Source organism: Festucalex cinctus, chromosome 3 (genome assembly GCF_051991245.1).
Source record: "Festucalex cinctus isolate MCC-2025b chromosome 3, RoL_Fcin_1.0, whole genome shotgun sequence".
In the NCBI taxonomy this organism is placed as follows: Eukaryota; Metazoa; Chordata; class Actinopteri; order Syngnathiformes; family Syngnathidae; genus Festucalex; species Festucalex cinctus.
In genome coordinates this window covers 22774852-22791249 of record NC_135413.1, presented here as the reverse complement: position 1 = coordinate 22791249, position 16398 = coordinate 22774852, and the positions used below count along the sequence as shown (strand labels likewise).

The following is a 16398-nucleotide window of genomic DNA, read 5'->3' as shown; positions in this document are numbered from 1 at the left end:
CGCCTGCGCAAGGCATACTTTGGGCATCGTAACGAACCCAACATGGAAGAACAGGTAGAATTCAAAACACTATTTTTGAACAACCTCCACCCAAACACAAGCCGCCTCTTGGGTGTGACAACTTGTCCTCGCACGCTAAGTAGCCTAGAGCTACGTGAACTTGCATCCAAGGCCTTTGTGTTTTTACGCGAAAACGCTGCTAAATCAGTGGAATCCTCTGTTTACCATGTTGCAGGTGGTTCAGACGAGGTCGAACGACAGTCCGAATCACAGCAAAGCGACGATGACATCGCCGCTTCCCCATCAAATCCTGCACAACGGCCTCAAAATGGTTCTCATCAGCAGCACCAGTACGGCCGCAGTGCACCTGCGCGGTTGAGTCATAGCTCCAGCCGTGGTTGTGGACGGGAGAAACCCTTTGCGAAAACAAAACCTCGCAAAAAGAAACCTCCCCGCACAAATAGTCCTCAGGAGCCCCCATCCACGTCAGGTGACTCCTCAATTGACAGCAACATCTGGACAAAAGTTCTTGATGGGCTGCGCAAATTGTCCAACGACAGTCAGCCGACAGCCATCAATGAGCCAGAGGTGTCGGACAACACCGTTCTTTCAGTCCAACTGGATCCAGCACCTTCTTTGCCTTCTGCCAGTGCACCTGTTACCGAGTCGAATCAACCATTCAAACAGCTCTTAGGTAACCTCAAGATTAAAGGTGCATCACGTAAGTTCTATTTGAGGACGACACTTGAACAAACATTAGACTATGACGCTTTGGTTGATCCTGGCGCTGACATTACAGTAATGTCCAACACGCTCTTCAACCAACTTCAAGCCATGCTGAAGAACAGTGGCCGGATGCTCCGCCTCAACCACTGCTCATTGGAGATCGGTGCGTTTGCACTGACTAACACCCATCTGGACTCCATGGCAACGTTACACTGGACGATTGGACCACACACATTGGTCCACCCTGTGTACGTGTCTGCTGTGGAATCAGTCCCGCTCCTCATTGGTCAAGATCTGCTGGGCCGCTTCAAGCCCCTGATAGATTACGACCGACGCAAAATCTGGTCACAGGTGCGGCAGCCTCTGCCTGCAGCACCGCTGACCAAAACTGCCAATTGTTATGCACTAAGCCTAACAGAGCCTTCTTGTGAACCGGTTCTGAGTGTACAAAACTTACACCAGGACTCTCACCCAGCTCAAGGGGGGACCATGCCTGTTGTCTCCGAGATGCCCTCAAGAGGTCACCTTCGCAACACCAGCTCTCCCCTCGGCCAAGTTGAACATCCCACTCAGGGTGTACAACTCTGCCACCTTACGAAATGCGACTTGGATTGCACCTCCGAGCTACGCATGACACAAATTGAGGCCGTTGTCCTCACTTTTGAAGCAAACCATTCAGCTTCACCGCGGACTTTGAACTTGAAATCGCACCTGAAATTGTCATCGAACAACCCAAACAACACAGTGGTTGTTCTTTGCAATCTGCTTGGCGCATTGTGCCTATTTCTGAGCAATTTGTTACCCACCCTGCCCACCCTTGCAATGCAGATGGTGCGCACCACTGCCCTGCCATTCACTGCCCCCGCTTTCGCGCCTGCAGTACTTCTTTTGGGCCACACGTTGTCAGCCTTTGTGCTCAACAACACTTATCTGATTTCAATGAACTTGCAGTCCATTGTTCTTCTCTTGCTTTTGCTCATTGTGTGGCTCACCGCCGCCGCGTGCCTTCCTCGTTCGCCTGTCGACGGCTCACCTGTTCATGCCAAGACATTCGCTTTTGGGGGTCACCTTTTGCTTCCTGTCATGGGCTTTCTTCTTGCTCCTCCGTGGACCGCACATCTCTGCCGTTCGTGGCTCCACGTAGCCGAAGGGGGGGTCATGACATCATACGCCCATGACATGACACATAGCTGTCAAAGGGAGGTCATCACAACAGGACTGGACCAGCCAATCAGGTCCAACCTCCATGACCTCACTTCCTTGGTTACAATTGAGGGACGAACCTCGCCCACCTTTGTTGACCACCATCAGCAGGTACAAGATACACCTGTGATTCTTCCTGTGGTTCATCCAAGATGACTTGGAGCTTTTAGCTCCCACCCATCAGGCACCTATGGGTGCATTTGCCTTTCCAACTGATGCAGGACCCAAACGGTCCCTTTCCAAACAGTGGTTTCAGACACCCTGGCGCCTAATGGCTAACACGTTTTTGCTGCTGTTGTGTATGAATGCGCTCACGACATATTTAAAGTGGCTAGGGCCAAACCTAACCGCCATATCGCCATTGAATAGCCAATTAAATTTGTGCTTCACCCATTCGCACACCTGCACTCATACTTATGACACCATATGCATAAACAAACACCCTAGAAAGTGTACAGTGACTCAAATGAACTTTAGCAGACTCCCCAAACAACTAAAGTGATTGGTAAGAAATGTGCCTTTAGCTACTGCTTTTATTAGCTTCTTATTTAAAATAAGAACCTTAACTGTTAACGCTGTTAGTCCAAACACCGTTAACTTTAAAATGGCAAAACACGCGAGTCACGACCGAGATTCCTTTTGCCTAACAACGCGTAGCAAATAAATTACCAATCTACCGTCTCCCGACAAAACAACCAAAAGGACTACGCTAGTCCTCAATCTGCCTAGCATCACGCTAAGCTGAACCAAACTAACCACGAGACAGTTTGTTTCTTCTCGGTGTCCCAGCCAGAGCACGCTCACACGCAAGGTGTGACCGCGCTGAGACTTGACATGCTGCACTAATCTGTTTGATACATCAACAGCTCAGTTGTGAGAACGTCTTCTCGGCCTGCATGCTCCCTTAATACAGCTTTCTTTTGCCCTAGAAAGATCCAAAGTCATAGTAAGAACCGAAAGTGCCCCCTTTCAGTCACATTGACATGACATTCCTACACAGGCCTCTAGACAACTACTGGACTTCTATTTTTTCACTCTCGTGTTCTTCTCCTGTTGCGTCTGTTACTTTCCCCTTTCACTCTATACACGACACGTAGTGTAGACCTAGAGGGAAAGATAACATCATAGCCAACTGCCGAATCGAGCTTTAGCAAAGGGAGGGGAGGGGTGGGTTTGCACCAACTTTGTACTCTGGTAACTGCATTGTTGTGCTTCACCTGTCCACCTGCCGATGCCACGTCTAGAAGTGCCGACCGAAACGTTCTGTCGAAGAACGTTTCCATCGCCAAAGGGAGGATCTGTAACGATTATCGGCCGGTTGTAACTTTTTGCAACCTCAGTTCCAAAGGAATTGAGCTCCTGTGGCCTGAACATGCCACTGTGGGGGGTGGAGAGGACAAGAACATCCCCCACAAACGCTCTGATTGACACGCGCACGCGCACACACACACAAATCAGAACAGTAAAAGCCTTCTTAGAAACTTGACTTTCTTATTTTGCAACAGAACAATGAATTATGAAATGTTATGTTTGCCATTTGTGAAATGTTGACTCCATGAAATGTCATGAAAATGTTCCATTGCAGTGGCAGATTCTCCACTAAACTTTCATGTGTATGCACGTTTTAACAGTGTAAGCTAGGTAACATTTTATTTGAGGTATTCAATTGTACGTGTTGCATTGGTTGAATTCTGACCTTAGAATCTTAACACACATGGGATCCAGATTCAATCTGATTAGTCAACCAAAAACCTCCCCCAGCTGGTAACTTTCCACTGTGGTCTCAACCGGCCCCCCCCCTGGTGTGGAGGCCGCCGCCTTCCCAATTTAAAAGCACGCTCCCTGCGAGCTGCTCGCTCTCTTCCGCTGCTCTCTCTTCCGCTGCTCTTTGGCTCCCGCTTCTTCGCTGCTCCTTGGCTCCTTCCTGGTCTCCATCGGCGCGGCTGCCAGACAAAGGGCTAGCCCAGCTAGCTTAACCTCCAGCACACGGCAACGCACAGAAGCCATCGCGTGTTGCGACAGGCGCAGCGAAACACGCTGCTTTTGGTCCCTGCACAAGGCTCAAACGGATGGTGCCTTTCGAGGCACACCAGGCCTAAACCAAAAAGGGCCTCTCCCAGCCAGCAGGTTGACCCCGTGACGCTCAGTTGGCCAGCCGGACGACCTGTCTCTCCCTCTCCTGAACTGAACCTTCTTCATCCCTTCTTCAAACGGGCTTGGCGAGTCTCCATCCAGGGTCCTGCTTCTGAGACCAACCCCCTCTGTAAGTGCAACTTTGCAGGCCTTCGCCCTAGTACAAATTGGTGCAAACTAGGTTGATTGTGGGTCCCATGTTGGTTCGATTTAAGAAACCCATCACCTTGGCTAAGACCGTTTCTTTTTTTCTTCTTTTCTTCTCCTTTGATTATTTTTATTATTTTAGTTCTCGTTTCATTGCCTATCATAGTAGTTAGTTTTGCTTCTTTGAATTCTAAGTAGATTATCCCACCTAGGTTAGAGAATAAACGTGCACAAAACTCAACCCCTGGTTTACTGTGTGTGTGTTTCAACAATTTATAGTGACCTCTAAGCTGAACAAAGAACTCACAAAATTGTAGTAAGGGCACAACCTTCATTTTAATGACTGATTCAACGAGGTTCTCATCTGTTATCCTGATAAAATTATCAAAAAGAGATGTGGTGCTCCGCAGGCAAGCTCAACTTAATTTGAATATTAAGTTTGAGTCTCCTTCAATTAATGAGCCAATTGATTATTAATTTAGTAATTAACAATTATTGATTTAATAATTAATTGGACCGATTTCCCTTACAGGAGCTTGACTGAAATCTAACTGCAGAACCAAATGGTTCAGAAGTGCACGGAAGCACAATATAACCTACAAATGTGCCTCCCTGCCAACACCTCTTAGACTGTGCTTACCTTGAAAAACCACCTATGAGACTAGAGCAAAAACCACCCACAAATCGATCACTGAATAAATATAAAGTGAATGAATTAAATTAAGTTCAAAACACACTAGTTGAAAACAGACTGCATCTCAGACCAGAAAGCAACCGTGTTGATCTACTTAGTGATGCCAAGAATTCTTTCTTCAAAGAAATCAGTGCAACTACTTTCTTTCCTCAAGCGTTTCTTTGCCTTTTACAAAGTAGTCGGTCACTGGATGGTTTCAGAAATGATTTCCTTGGAAATACATTGAAAGCGCCAAAAGAGGATTTGAGTTCAAGCAGAAGTTCTTGTAAAAACATTCCTGAAAAGTCAAAAGGAAAAACTCGGCTCAACAGCCGTCGTCAAGCGATGCCACAGAACACATAGTGTTCGACTTTAGAGCTTCTCCTGTGACCATCAGTCACAATGATTTGTTGCTTCAACAAAGGAATGCACTGTGGTTATTATGCAGTTTCAAGGTCAACTAAAACCTTTAGATGTGAAGTGAAGGACAGTGGCCCAGTGGTGTCAGTTTGTTATTGTACCGCATGCCTCATGGCTGCAGCACGTCACTTTCCATCACTTTCCCAGGTTAGCCCCGGAGAGGCTTTAGGCTGCCCTGCTGTTTACAATACCTCCCATTCAGCCCACTGCTCCTCAATGAAATTTCTATTTATAGAGGCCGCTGGCGTGCACAGAGTCATCTGCTTGTTCTGAATGAGGTCTGGTGGTTTTGACAAGGTTAGCTGGATTAAAGCGTTGGTGGGAGGGGGGGTCTGAAGGACAGGTCACAAGGGCTGGTTGGGGGTGAGAAGGCCACCAGGAGAACTGACTGCTAGCCCTGACTTCATTTGATGGTCAGCGTGGACCCGCTATTTAGTGAAATGCTGAGCAGGTGATGAAGCAGTGTTAGCTAAACATTTACTCAATGCCCAAACTCCAGTTTTATCCCTTTCATGTGGCCTCCGTGTCTGCACTTCACCAACACTGACGCCAAATATGCACAGATTTCTCTTCTAATGACGGGAAGCCAACATGAAACGAGACCTGTTTGAACCATCCAACAGTGTAATACATATTGATATATTAAGCAATACAATGCTCTCCTGTTATGACCCCAACCCAGCGGTCAGCACCCTTTACTGTCAAAAGAGCCATTTTAGGCCATACAAATAACCAAAATTCTGTCTGGAGCCTCAAAACATTTGAACATTGTGTTGAAGGAAACAATGTGTTAGTGTTAGCCTCATGTAACGAAGGCCCAAGGCTAATTAGAGCATCCAATACTTTTGATATTTATTTTCTTCTACCTTTCGTCTTCCATTTTTGGATTTCATTTTTATTATTTGATTTTGTTTTCATACTTATTTTTTTACTTTTAGGCTTTTCTGCCTTTCTGTAAAATTGATGACATTTTTGGCAAATTTATGTAATGTCAATTTTCGGCCTCTTTTCTTCCTTTTTTAGATACTTTATGTCTATTTTTTTGCTAGCTTTTTTGCTATCAATTTTCTGATATTTTTGACTATTTACATTTTATAGTCATTTTCAGGATTTGTTTTGTTTTTGGACAATTTATATTTACGTTAAAAAAAACATTTTCAGCCTTTTTTAATCAATTCTCTGACATTTATGGCAATTTCATGGACATTTATCTTAATTTTCTCTATTTCTCTTCATTTTTGGATATTTTATCGTCATGATTTGGACATTTTTAGGTAATTAAAAACAAACTTTTTCATCAACTTTTTCTTTTTCTGACAACTGACAAATTTGGACTGACATTTTTTGAATATTTAATTGATTATATTTAATTAATATTTAATTGTTAAATTTATTTTCTGGCTTTTAAAAAAAAATAAAAAATTATCTGACATTTATGGCAATTTCATGGACATTTGTGTTGATTTTCAGCTTTTCCTCTTCAGTTTAGGATATTTTATGGTCACGATTTGGACATTTTTAGGTAATTTTAAAACAACTTTTTCATCTACCATTTATTTTTATTTTTCTGACAATTTACAAATTTGGACTCTGACATTTTTAAAAAAAAATTCAATTATTATTTAATTTAATCATTAATTCAAAGAATATTGTATCTAAAAAAATTAATTAGTAAAAAAAATATTCTTATTTTTTTTTAGAGATCCACAGGGAGCCACAAGAGCGGGACTAAAGACTAAAGAGTTGCAGACCCCTGCCCTAACCTTTCACTGAGCCAATAGTGTTGATGCCAACAAACTCGCTTTCGCAACTCAAACCCTCAAAAATATTTTGGACTCGGCACAGTATGTTTTTGACTAATGTAGCAATTAAAATTAGCGGTAGTAAAACAAATAACAGGACCATTTGGTTAAGAACCCTGCTGTGTCGGAAATGTTTTTGTCAAAATTCAATTCAATGACAGAGTTTCCTTACAAAGTCGTTCCTTTTATATTGTTGTTTTGAGTCCTTGCTGTTTTCGTCACAGCGGCGCTTCAGCCAACTCGTCCAGTTCTATTGTGCTGCTGGCCTTTCTTTGAACCTGTGTAGCTATAAACATGGCTAAGTGCTCTCCTGCAGAAGCAGGCCCCGCAAGAGGACACAATACTGTGACAGGAATTTGCTGTACGCTGTCGCCAGCCACACGCTTAATTAAACTTGTGCAGCGAGGGGAGATGGGTCTCAGCGGAGCAATGGAACAAAGCTCACTTAAATACAACCTCTGACTTGAAACAGAGATTGCAACACTTCCGTAAAGTGAGCTTACCAGCAGCTCTTGTCCATCCATGAATCTATCCACACAATGTCTGAATTTTAAATGTCAGACCTTGATGCTACTATAGTCAGTTAATTGATACAGTATTCTATTTGACCCTTTTCTCTGCATTCAGTGTACACCCAGCAGTGTTACACAACAGTGCGGAATATTCATAGCTGGATAAAAGTGGGGGGGAAAAATCAACACAATGGTGTCCTTATCGATTCCAGGAAACATATCATCATTATCATCATCTGCCGCCCAAGTTCATCCGACCTGAGGCCAATCTCTTCTTAGAGCCCTTCGTCAGCCAAGAGCTGAACTTTTCCTCTCTTTTAATATCAAAACGGAGCCTCTTGTTGAGCTCCGTAAGCTGCTGATTTTGTTTCAAAGACTTTTTTTTTTGGCCAGCTATCTCCTTAGTATCGCCCAGAAAAAAAACATTGTCACTGTGTGGTCAGGATAAGCTGCATTGGGATATAGTGCAAATGAATGCCAGTGTGGTCATGTTTGGACAATTTAGAGAGGGCTCGAGCAGAAAAACCCTCAAAGTCGTCTAAACATAGGAACTCCTAAACCTTCGAGACTCTCACGGTCTTGACTGAATTGCAAGATGACAAACAGTCCCTGCCGTAACTAAAGACAGACACTTTGCAAGGGTAGAGGACAGCTTTGAACATTTTTAGGCCTTACAAGTGTGTATTTTTCCACCATTTGAACATTTTAAGTTTGTTCAGGTCTTTTAAGTGTTTGTTTGTCCCTCATGTATATTTTTTGCAGCGTATGTGCTCGGTTTCAATCAGGGCTGGACTGGCCATCTGGCATACAGGGCAGATGCCTGGTGGGCCTGTGTCCTTTGGGGCCAATACGGTGCTATTCAATTTTTTTTCCCTCCATTTTACCCCGATAGACCGGCCCACAATTAACAAGGTGCAGCACATTCATCTATTTACAATATAGAGTACGAACGGAACCAGTAAACATCAGTGGTAGAGCTACGTGGTAGCCAAGGGTGGTCAGGGATTTGCCTGGGCTGGTGGGCCTAAATCAAAATGCCAGGGGCGATTATTGGTTCCAGTCCAGTCCTGGCTTCAATTCTGCACATATGCTTGTAATGTAACAAGTGTAAAAACAGTGGAACCTTGACTTACAAGTGACTCAACTTAGCAACCTTTGATGGCAGCAAAGTTCACAACAAACAACAGTTTGGCAGATAGTGAAAAATATTTAAAAAAAAAGAAAAAAAAAAAGAATGCAAATGCTTGATTCAAGTTATGAATTGCCACTTCCATCTTGAGTTTACTAAAACTGGACATAAAGGAAAGACAATGACGTGTATTTAACCAAATCACATCAACTTTGTCTTATCAAAGTCAGCTAGCTTAAAGCTAACAATGCAAAATACCATAGATGGGTAGATCAAACTAGCATCAATTTCATGCTAATCAACCTTTCCATTATTTACACATGTGACCATATGCAGAGTGCATACAGAGAATACAACAACACCTGCAAGCATATATTCTTTATCCTAAGCGAGAAACAGATAATGCATTTTCAGCTTACTGGTAGTTGGGACAGTCTTTTTCGATGTTTTATGTGTTTTTATTCATATTTCTGGCAACTTTGGCTTGAACTCTGCCTCATTTCCTAAATAAAATGTGTTCTGTTTCCTCTAACCATCTAACTTACTCATTAATTCAAACTAAAGCCTGAAGAAATTGTTCCATGGCGTGACGCTTGAACCGCAGTGCACAAGGCGGATGTGGTAGGGATGAAATTTAAATTAATATATTCACATTTTAACCACATATTTCTCTTTGAATATTTGTACTTTTACTTCCAATATTTAACTCATTCACTCCCAGAGGTTTTACTGGATTATGACTGATTTTGCAAGGCCCACAGAATATTGTGTTCTCTTTGCTATAAAAACATGGAATCAGGAAAAAAAAAAAAGAAGGGGTATTTCTATCTGTTTCCGTTTTGCAGCAATTAGCATTAGAATATAGCTAAGTTTCATCACTATTCACAAATCTGTTTAAAACTGGCCGTGGTTGATCTCTTATACTCTGCTGCCACCTGCTGGCCATTTTTGTAATAACTACCATTGCTTCAACCGTTCTCGTCAGTTTAGAGGCTGCATCAAAGCCTTCTATATGCTCTCGCATCAAAAAAACAAAAACAAAAACAAAAAACGTATAAGTACGTTTTTGGGACACTGGTAATACTTAAAATAGAACATATTTATACGTTTTTGGGAGCAAATGAGTTAAGTTCAGGCATTTTTTTTTTTTATTAATAACGAAGTGCAGCAAAAGGTGGTTTAAATTTCTACCAGCTATTTTGTGTGAAGACACTTGTAAAGGTACTTTTACTGAAGTGTCGCTTCAAGTTCTTTATACAAGACCGGCTGCACAGAAATGCTACCGCCCACAAAGCCTCTTAATGAATAAACAAGACCAAACAAAGTCTGTCTAAACAAACCAGTTTGTATAAACACAAACTTAAGTACAATAGATGTGGTTAGACAATTCGTCATCGTACATCATCAAGACATTTTGTTTACCGTGGTCCAGCTCCCGAATGCAACATTCCATCCTTGACATGTGGATGTTGCTAAACCAAAAAGGACGTTCTGTTCCTAAATTGGACCTCTTTATTTGGTAGAGGGGGGCTGACGTCTTCCCAGTCTGAATTTTGGGTTTACTTTGATCAGAGACAGCTTCATTCATGTCTTCAATTAATGCCTCCACAACCCTGGAGTCATTTTCCACTCTCTAATTTCGGTAATAGCCGGGGCAGGGAGGCTGGGAGTAGCACAGCCAGCTTTTGCGCTGCTCATTAGCTCCAGCGCCATAGCCTGTGCTGTATTTAACTTAATAATGAGGCCAAATTAACAGCAACGCTGGCCTTGTTCCAGGTGCATTGTGGGTGAAGGTTTGGATGAGTGGAAGGGCGGGGAACCTGGACAGCTGAGGGAAAAGCTAACAACTAAAACAGCATTTATTAAGGAAGTGGGAAGAGATACTTGCTCGAGCTGAGTCTACATCAGTCATACGCATATACTCTGTGTATATACTGTATACACTTGTTGAATGAATCATTTATATTCTTAACTGTAATTAGGATTCAGGGTTGTTCTATTACATTTAGAGCTGTCAAACAGTTATTTATTTCAATCAGATTAATCACATCTTAGAATATTGATTAATCATTATTAATTGCTCAATTAATTTTTTTTTTTTTTTTTTTTACCTGCTATATGTTTTTTTTCCCAACATTTAATGTTATGAGGACGTCTTCAAAAATTCTTATTCATTGCACATGCTCATCCTCCTTTTTTACTAATGAGTTAATTCCTTGCATACTTTAACATGGGGAAGAAAAATGACCCCAATAGTTTGACATGAACAAATACGCTGAATGTCACACACAAACATTTATTAAATTCTTTACTTTTTAATGCATGTAGTTCAGTTTATTGCTCAAATACAATCTGTGCTACCTTTAACGTCAGCTAAAGTATTATCTGTGGCCAAAATTATTAGTGTGATTAATCTGCGTTAATACGTGATTAGTGCGATTTTTTTGTGATTAATTAATTAGTTATTGCTTTAACTTTGACAGCCCTAATTATATTGCACACAAATAATACACTTACAAAAACTAATACCGAAACAAACTAAACTAAGCATTTTTGAAAATAACTAATTTGAATGAAAAACTAACAGAACTACCCTGAAAAATACATTTAATAAATAAATACATTTGTGTGTGAATTTTTGTGTGCCCAGAACTCAATGCTAATTTTCCATTAGCCCCTCAATGGGATTTTACATTTACTGCTAGCATTCGCACTGGCGATGTTTCTAAAATGAAGAATGTCTTCTATTTTAATATACAATGTGAGGAATTATTTTTGTTGTGTGTTTACTTTTACAGTAAAGTCCAAGCAGGGTGTCATTTAACAACTTAAAGCACACACAGGGAGGGCAGAAAAGCATCTGTCACACGGTTACCAGTTGCTCCACAAGCAGCATTCAGGGTGCTTTCACAACAAGAAAGTCGCAAAAACACACCATGCCGTTTGGCACGTTAATCGTTTGTGTGGTTTTTTTTGTGTGTGTTTGTGTGTGTAATGTTTTTATGATCGTGGGAAGCCAGAATGAATTGCCCAACCCTACGACTGGAGCCACGCAGACGGATTTGAATGTGAGCAAGAGAGCAGCATTACGTCAGCATCATCTCCTCGGAAGTTGTTGCCCGTTCCACAGAAGACATACCGGAGTGTTTGTTCACCTGCTGGGCCTGGCAGCTAATAATCGCAAACATCAGTCGCGAGTGAGGCGGATGTTTGACTTGTCTCCTGCGACCACAGCCCTGACGCGAACCCTGACCTTGTGACTAATGTTCTCATTCATACCCGTGCATGTGGCACTGTTGCTGCAGTGTCGAAGCCAGATGGAACAGAGGTGATGCATATGCCAGGATTTTTTGTGGCGCATGCAATTTGTGTATAACGGTAATGTAATAGTTTGAATTGGAAAATTGGTTTTCAAAGTATTTTTTAAATTGGAAAATCGTACGCTAGCTGTTATGGTTTTCTCCATGGAAAATTTGGGGGAGCATCACATGAGCACCAGACAAAATAAATTTTTAGTGATGGGATTGGTAGTGCAACCAGTCCAGCCTACTGCTGAGATAGGCTCCAGCACCCCCTGTGACCCTTGTGAGGAATAAGCGGTCAAGAAAATGGATGGATGGATGAGATTGGTAGTGTGAGTGGAAGATGCAAAAAAAAAATAAATAAATAAAAATATTCTTGATTTACAGAAAGCAAAAACTCTTTTTATTTTAAACCCACCAAAATAATAAACAAACAAATAAATACATTAATTAATTAATAATTAAATAACATTGGGACAACAGCCCTGGAAAACTACTCCAGGAGAGGGCATCACCGATTGTTTTCATGCACTGAAATGACCCAGACATACGGACGCAAATGTAGCGTTGAAGAAAGTTTCGTAATGGCCGATATGGCATGACTCCTTCTTGTGATTGGCTCCAAGTCAGCCCTACCAATTTTATCGGCAAATGATAATATTTATAGTTTTACGGCGGAGAGTTTGGGTGTGAAAAATGTTTACTTCTTCTTTAGGGGAAGGTTTTTGATTTGTTGGTCCAAACTTATTTAATCTTTTTTTTCATCTATGGTGAGGTTGATAAGGACTTTATTATTAACTTGATTAATTAGTGAAATTTATTCTTTTTTTTTTTTTTTTTTAACCTGACCGTGAATCTGAATTGAGGTTGATTTATGTTTATGATAACTTTTAAAAATGTGCACAATTAACTGTTATCGTTGCAAATAAATTTCACATTGTGACATTATGAATCTCCTAATATTTGTCTTCTTCATATATATATATATATATATATATATATATATATATTTGTTGCTCTTCTTTGAATGACACAAACTAAAGCGTTTTTCTTGTAATTTCATCGCTTTCATCAGCTTCCGTGGGATTGTGGACTTATGTTTATATGTGTGTTTTCATGGGTGTAGGTCACTGCCCCTAGTGTTTAGGCAAAGCAAACACAATGTCATTACTGGTATGATTATGGGGCACTATTCTTGAGACTTTGTCTTTTTTTTTTTTTTTTTTTTGCCGTTTGTGCTGCACAAATGAACATTGCAGTTGCCATGTCTGCTTTCATGCCCTGTCCTTAATTCAAATATTATGTAACCAAAAGAATGGCGGGATTTTTCAATGCAATAGTTGTCATTTTTTTGCTGGATTTTCAGACATGATATGTGATCATGTGGAATTGATTGCTGATTGATCTTTTATGAATAGTTCATCTCATCTTGACAGTAGAAATGGGCTGTTTTGCATGTTGATGTACTGTAGACCAGGGATGTAACTATAGCCAAACATCATGATACGATATTATCACGATATTGTGGGGGTGTTGGCGATATTTAAAAAAGATCACAATATTGTAAAAAAGAGAGCTCATACTAAAAAAAAGCAGAATATTGTACATAATAAATACATCGTGCTTTTGAACATAACAGCAATGCATATAAACCACCTACAATCTCTAATAACAATAATGAGGCACTTACTTGCTAATGAAAGCACACATTGATCGCTTCATAAGCAAATTAGGTTCCCCTTCATCTTCTGAAAGTTAGGATAGATTTTAAACATAGATGGCCAAAACATCCCAAATAAAATTAAATTGCACTAATAAACTAGCCACTAGAGGGTGCTAGAACTGCACAAATGGAAATCAACCTGACTTTTTTTAACAGATGTGTTCCTTTTAAATATTGTGAACAGGACGACAACCTTATTGTGGCAGTTTTAATATCACGATATCACGATATTGCTCTTATCGTGACATCCCTACTGTTGACACATTTTCACTGTCATCGCATTTAGCTTATTTTACACTAGGCAAGTCAACTTTTTAGAAATGTTACATATTCTGTCATCCTTCCAGAACTTTCTACATTCGCACCAGATGAAAAATAAAGTGTTTCTGGATGGAAATTTTGATGCAAGCCTTGGCTGCGGCGGATCCCATTTCCAAAAGACGCACATCTGCCATCCTCCACGCTGATGGTAAGATAGCCAATAATTAGTGCGTGTGTGTGTGCGCAACTAGTGACAAAACACATTCCTGCCTGCGTGTCTGCTGTGTGATCACATGCAGCTCTGCGGCAACATTGCACTCTTATCTGAAGTTCATCTGGAGCATGCTTGACTCTTTTAGCGGAATTGGGAGGCAACTTAGGACTTGCTTCAGCGTGCTAAAATGAAAGGAAATGACAAACTTTGTGTTACTGTTTTGTGTAAGTGAGAGGACAACGCAGGCACATTAACAGAACGCCTGTTCAGCATCAGCGGGTGTGACTTGATGGTAAGACTGTTGTCTCAGTAATTACAGGCTCCCTTGTGGATATTACTGAAATGTGGATATTACTGAAATCCTCGCTATCCAGCCTCCCTGCGAGGCATGCATAGTGCTGTTTCATTTCTGTCAGATTATAGTAAGCACCCCAGTATAGGCATATTTTTCATGAACAGGCTTTGCTGCTGGTATTTTCAAAAAAGAGTAAGATCAATTGAGCTTTTGTCAAGTTTTTAAAAATACAGATAGACGGAGATGATTTTGTTCTGCAATCCAGATTGTTCCATAATCTGACACCGTGAGTTGAAATACATCGTTCTTTTTGTTTTGTTGGAGAAAATATCTGTTCCTCTTATTTGTACTCACTTTCATTTTTTTTTTTTTTATTTAATTTGTATTTTAACTGATACAATTTCATAGTGGGCTTTAAACATTATTTTGAGATGGTTAAACTCCATCCATTTATTAATTTTATTTTATTTATTAAAAAGTTTTTAGTTGTATAAATAATGGATTAGTGTGGTCTCTGTATCCGCACCCGCAAGCGACACGAATTGCACATATATTTTATTTATTCATACCGTTACTAGACAAATTCAAAGCAATCATGAAACATGAAATAGGGATGTTCGATACCAGTTTGAGTACTCAACTCTTGAGGTGCCGCTCATATTTTTGATACATTAAAAAAAAAAAAAAAAAATCACAATGACATAATTTTAAATAAAAACCTATCCGACTATAGTATTTTTTTTCTTAATGGTATGAAATTAATGTCAATTTTCTGTTATAGTTTTTCCATTTGTTCATAAAATACATGTTTTGTATCAAACACACAATAAAATGAATTTAATTACACAAATAAATAAATTAAAACTAATAATACAGTGACCAGAAAAAGTCCCAATCCATGTTGTCGTACATCTTAATGGGAATGTACCGATGCCTTGAAATAAGACCAGGAATCTGCCTGATACCGATACCTGCTCTTGGTACTCGCCCATCTCTAACATGACAAGTTGACGTGTTAAATCCACAAATCTCCTTGCATAATTGTTATATTCTGATCTGATTTATGACTTACTGATTTAAGATTATGCCACACTAGTTTGGTAGAATTTTGTGAAGTAAGATAAGCTGTCTTACTTATTCATTCATTTTTAATTTGCCTTTTTTTTTTTTAAATAACGTATACAATAAAGACATGGATGTATATTAAATCTGATCTTGTTTATTGTAATAAAGCTGAATTTATCGCTTGTGTTTGTTAAAATATATATATATATATAGGCAGAGGACCTTGAAAAAAACTGCAAAAAAATTTGCAATAATTTTCAAACTCGCTAAGCCTTAGTAGAGACTAGATGTGACTTATGATGACATAATTAGGGTCTGGTTGTTACCAGTTTAAATGATGAAAGAATTCTCATTCTTTGGTATCATTCCAGGAGAGTGGATGCCCGACCAAATTATTCACTTATTAAATCTTTCTATTTCTGCAGTCGAACTTTATATTGAATACTAGTGTGAACAGTTACTGACTTTCTGTTCGGTTCTGCCCCTTCTGGCCTTAATTACTACATAGCTGCGGCACTAGTGGAAGATTACCAATGGAAACTCCAACTGGGATGAAACGCTTTTTAGATTTACTGCCTTTGGCACTGGTGCAAATGTCATGTAACACTATGTGTACTGAAGCAGTAGCTCCTATGTTCAGCTGTATGGAGAAAAGTCATGTTCTATGACTGAAGCTATAATTAGTCATCCGTGTACGGTAATTTGGAGCAATATATGGAATTCTGAAAGTTGTGCTATGGCTACCATTTTACGTGACGTTTGGTGGCAAGTAATCACACCCTGTTGACATACT

The 16398-nt window shown here is 40.2% G+C and overlaps 1 protein-coding gene across 2 annotated transcripts in view; it reads left to right on the top strand.

Moving 5' to 3' along the window:
• Positions 1–16398, top strand: part of smad3b (SMAD family member 3b) — a 141747-nt gene that overhangs the window by 20014 nt on the left and 105335 nt on the right. The window contains exon 3 of one of the 2 annotated variants that reach the window (XM_077516761.1): positions 14118–14239. The gene's annotated coding sequence lies outside the window, so the exon portion shown is untranslated. Of the gene's footprint in view, positions 1–14117; positions 14240–14477; positions 14538–16398 lie in introns of those variants that run through there. The other variant, XM_077516762.1, reaches the window with a different exon arrangement.